At 35.6% G+C, this 5440-nt stretch overlaps 1 long non-coding RNA gene across 1 annotated transcript; it reads left to right on the top strand.

The window, feature by feature from the left end:
* Window positions 1-3229: 3229 nt before the first annotated feature.
* On the top strand, window positions 3230-5090 carry LOC148102442 (uncharacterized). The gene is made up of 3 exons (XR_015719176.1): window positions 3230-3296; window positions 4885-4961; window positions 5058-5090. It is a non-coding gene; the product is annotated as an uncharacterized LOC148102442 (long non-coding RNA).
* Window positions 5091-5440: the final 350 nt, after the last annotated feature.

The following is a 5440-nucleotide window of genomic DNA, read 5'->3' as shown; positions in this document are numbered from 1 at the left end:
CACTTATATAAAAAGGTAAAACAGTGGGAAGTTTTGGGTTTTCAGGAGTTTTACTTCCAGTCAGCCTGCAGATGGTTAGCAGCTGCTTACGTGTATCTCTGTTAGTAAAATGTCTTCTCCTGCCGTTGGCTTATCAAACAGAAGCAAGGTGGTGTTGTGCATTAACTTATACTCCCTCAATGTGTGTTTGGTTAAATTTACATTATTATAGTATTAAACACATAATTATAAGCTGCTCTTCTTATGATTGGAATTTTACACACAAACACAATAATTTACTTTGACAAATATTTGGCCACATAATTGTATTTAGCCCATTTTTTTTCTTTTTATATTTTTAAAATCTTGTCTCTGATCCCTGGATTGTCTTGCAAAATACCACACAAGATATTTTCTAAGTTCTTCTTATATAAACTTTCAGGATTTTATTGGTGATGACAGATTATATTGACTGATTGTTCAGGAAGGACAGACAAATAAAAACTGGAGGATGCTGAGTAGAGAGGGTGGATGTGAGATGAGTCAGAAAGAAAGTAGGTGGATAATAGAAACTAATAATAAGATCATCAAGAGTTAATTCATTTGATTAGTTTCATTATTTTTATTTTAATGTTTTGTTTTTGGTGAAGGGATGATTAAAATTACACTTTCAGCAGCGACTAGTGAAGTGAAGAAAAAAAAAAGAAGAAAAAGGTGTTTCTTTAAAAGATCAAAGTTCAACCAGTAACAGCACGAGGTGGAGGAGAAGTGAGAGAGTCGTCTTTCCTTTAGCAGTTAATGTTGCTGTGCCCACAGTTCCTGATAGTGGTGAAAGATAAGTAAGCACTGAAGCAGCTGCTACTTACACAGAACTCCTTAATGCCATTTGCAAGTCAAATTCACCTTTTAGTCTGGTAAGAGGACAAAGGAGCATTTTCGTCTTCAGGATGTTATATTGCTGACGTGCTCTTGGAAACATCAGTATCAGTTCCACAGTAAAAGATTTACTCCTGTCATTATTTTATCAATGCAAACGTGGTCATTTGTATTCAGTGTAAACCACAGCAGTAAGATAGGAAGGCAAATCAAAGACATCAATGTGTATTCATACACTTCCTCTCATAATACCCTTTGTGTGCTGTCTATTCTTTGCTCTGCTGACTATATACAATATTTTGAAACAGAAGACACAACCATGCATTTCACAATAACTACTGGAGCTACTGCAAAGTTGGCTCCCAATTCCAGATGTAAGTCAGAGCTGTGGTCAAGATAAGCGTGTGTATTAATGCAGCAGAAAGAAAAGTGTGCACAGAGTGTTTTGGGCTTTGAGGGTACTCACTGTTTCTGCACTCAAAGCTCACTGGCTGACGAAAACAACAGTTTACATTTAGTCTCTTTAAATTTTTGTACCACTTGTATAAAAAGGTAAAACAGTGGGAAGTTTTGGGTGTTCAGGAGTTTTACTTCCAGTCAGCCTGCAGATGGTTAGCAGCTGCTTACGTTTATCTCTGTTAGTAAAATGTCTTCTCCTGCCGTTGGCTATTCAAACAGAAGCAAGGTGGTGTTGTGCATTAACTTATACTCCCTCAATGTGCGTTTGGTTAAATTTACATTATTATAGTATTAAACACATAATTATAAGCTGCTCTTCTTATGATTGGAATTTTACACACAAACACAATAATTTACTTTGACAAATATTTGGCCACATAATTGTATTTAGCCCATTTTTTTCTTTTTATATTTTTAAAATCTTGTCTCTGATCCCTGGATTGTCTTGCAAAATACTGCACAAGATATTTTCTAAGTTCTTCTTACATAAACTTTCAGGATTTTATTGGTGATGACAGATTATATTGACTGATTCTTCTGGAAGGAAAGAAAAATAAAAACTGGAGGATGCTGAGTAGAGAGGGTGGATGTGAGACGAGTCAGTAAGAATGTAGATGGATAATAGAAACTGATAATGAGATCATTAAGAATGATTAAATTCGATTATTTGTATTTTAGTTTTTTTGTTTTTGGTGAAGGGATAATTCAAATTACATTTTCAGCAGCGCCTAGTGAGGCGAAGAAAATGAGAAGCTGTTGTGTTTCGATGTGACCACACGGGGGCAGTGCAGCATAGTGAGCCTGCAAATCTGTTTATAACTTTCATATAATTTGTGAGTTTGTTTATTCTGAATTTTATTTTTCAGTTAGGTTCCACAGTTCATATATCATGTGTAATTTTTCATTAGTTTCAGTGTTTGTTTGTATTTTATTCTATTCATGATGGTTGTGTTGACAGATTTGTCCAAATTTAAAGTTATAGATGTGAACTTTTGGTTCCTTTATTATTACCTGTATAAACACTAAGCTGTTTATAAATAATCCACATTTGTGGATTTGTGCAGTCCTGAAAGATGCCCATACATCCAGCTACACTCAACATTAGTCCAGCTGAAGACCCTAATTTCATGAAGCAACTTCTTTTCCCTGATCCCGCCTCCACAGACAGATGTGCACAGAGGTTTAACAAGGCACAGGCCTCGATCACTGAAGACAGACCGCATCAAGAGTGTGACCTCCAAAGTGCTTTATTTATTCACTTCAGCCAGCCTCTTTTATGTCCCCATTTATTTAAAATCTGCTCTAAGAAATATTTCCTGTGATCTAAAATTTGGCACATTTATATTTGCGTCTGATAACAACAGCAGTTAATGTGCTGTACAGCTGATTCTTTTGAGGGTGTAGCGCCTTCAAAGGTTGACGTAGGCACCATGTAGAGTTATAAAACGGGGTTTATTCTGGTCTCGACGACCCGGGAGAACTGCTCAAAGAAGAAAACGTTTTTTTTTTTTAAACATCACATCAAAATGCATTCTTCTACTTTGTGTAAATCAATCGCAACGTAATTAATCACAGAAAATAAAACATTTAAAGAACACAAACAAAGTAAGCTGACCTCCAGGAGGGGCTAAATCAAGGGCGTAGATTTGGCAAGGACAGAAGGGACACGTCCCCACCAATATCCAGCGATTATTGAATCGTCCCCAATAATTTGATCTCTTCGAGTAAAGAAAAACAAAACCGACAGAAAGAAAAGAAAAACGATCTGTTAACGTCTCGTTCACCCAGCGGTGCAGAAAGAGTTAAATTACGTTCTCTACTGGGGTCCTACCTCACATGACAAATATGACCAATGTGATTGGCTGAGCCTTTCAGGGAGCTCTGTTTATTTTTATCAGCGGCAAGCCTGCGCTGCGAGGAGGAGAGGAGGACGGCAGCAAAGAGGAAGAAGCTGGATATAAGAGAGTGTTTCAAAGAAACCTGTAAGTCACTTAAGGTCAAGTTCACTCATAAAATGTATCCGTCATAATAACGTTACAGGCTATGCTAGGCTATGGCCCACTATTGGTTATTTCAGTCTCCCACAGTAGCATTTCTAATTTTGATTGAAACTGTCAGAGAAAACGGCAGCTTTGAGCAAGCCAGGATATTAGTTTACAGAGGCTGTTAACATTATATGTCTAACGTTAAATGTTGGTGACACAATAATTTCATCCTAATGGCACTGACATATTCATAGGGTTAATTTTTGAGACAAAATATCATGAGGTAGTCATGATTTTGCAAATATTCCACCTTGTAGTGCAGTTTGCACAACTTGTTTTAAAAATGCACTCACCCTACAAACATTACTGATGTGTGACTCATCAGCAATGTGTGTATAGTGTGCCTAAAATGTTGCATAATTTTGCTGAGAGATCTTTTACTTTGTGGTAATCTTAGATGAGCAGTTTTATGGACAAAAAAACCACCAAGTCATCCAGTGTTCCCTTAGTGCTAATGTATAAGAGATGTTGGTGTACTATAACTGAAGTAATGTTGTTAAGTCCTTAAAGTCATATTCTTTTATTGTCATGACTCTATATGAAGCTATTTTTATTTTTGTATGATACCTGATTTATATGGAATATGGCTGAAGTAAACTAAAGCCTAAAATACTTAGTCATTTTTTTATAGTAACATTATATAATTCACATATAAAACTATGAATTGTAATTTTAAATGATTTAAAAGCACGTAGAATACCATATGTAGGCAAGTATATTTCTCCTTTTTTTTTTTTTTTTATCAAGAAGCAAACACAAAAAGGAAGAAAAAAAAAAGAAACAGGGCAGGGTTCGGTGGTTGAATCATCCGTCCCCACCAATGCCAAAACCAAATCTACACCCCTGGGCTAAATAGTCCTTTATGGCCTTACTATCTTTTTCTAACTTATTTCTTGCACTTATTTAATTTTGAACATTACTTTTTCCATGTGTGGAGCTACCCATGTGTGCTAGCAAAAAAGGGGTTGGGTGGAGACCAACTCTACATTCCACTGTTCATCACCAGATGGTGCAAAAGCGCAAGATCCAGACATAAAGCATCAAATCCAAAAGTCCTTTACAGAGGGTTTTTATCATTATTATTATTATTATTATTATTATTTATTTAACTAACTTTTTAAATGTTTCACACATTAAACATTAATGCATGAATGGATGTGTATTTTAAAATGAAATACTAGAAGACATTGTTAATTATTAATATTGTGCTTTGTATATGCTACATGTATATATAGTACATGCAGTATGACAGGAACACAGAGGTTTAGTGCCAGACTTCACATAAAAAGTATAAACTATGTTAGGATCCATGATTATCATGTGTGGTGTTAGTTTACATCAGTGGGTCCTCTCATGAAGGTGTGTGGATCTCTCACCTCTCTCCAAATTGTGGTTGTGTGTTTGATACTGAAACAGATGAAGACTGCTGATTGGCTGAAGTAGGGTACAATATATATTTTTGGTTTTTGGTTTGGGCAGTGCTCACCTCTACATTAAATAAACTGCTGCTCGTGTGTGTTTGTAGGTTCTCAGTCATCCAGCTCATGGTTGTCTAAGGAGCCTGGAAACACTTCAACCACCTGGAAATACCCAGCCTGCAGAGTACATCATATGATTTATTGATTTATTTTGTGTTCATGTCACATGGATGGATGTGAAATTAATTTATGATTGTTTTGTTTTTTTATCTGTTTCTAGAGGAGACGTCGTTCAGGTTGCAGGACTTGGTGGTTATAGAGTAAATGCCACCGGCCACACATGTAAGACCATATTTTGTTTGATTATTTCACAGTTAATGCTAGAGTCTGATTTCGGTTTCTGTGACTGTTTTATACTTACATTTATGTTTTTTGTTTAATACTGTATGAAAAACAAGTTTTTTTCTTTTTGTAAATTTTGGAGTAGATATACTGTGTGCCAAGTTCCTTGTTTAAAAAACATTTGGAAACATAAAAAAAGACGAAAACATAATTTCACTCAAAATTTTAGCTTTTGAAAGATTATGAATAACCTTTGTTCTTTTCCTTTTTCTGTAGTCCATGATGAACCACCTAATCTTCAGTGTGCAAACATGTGTGTTG

Source organism: Neolamprologus brichardi, chromosome 6, assembly GCF_056152115.1.
Source record: "Neolamprologus brichardi isolate AB-2024 chromosome 6, ASM5615211v1, whole genome shotgun sequence".
Lineage (NCBI taxonomy): Eukaryota > Metazoa > Chordata > Actinopteri > Cichliformes > Cichlidae > Neolamprologus > Neolamprologus brichardi.
Note: the sequence above shows the minus strand (reverse complement) of the source record. Positions and strands in the feature narration are given on the sequence as shown.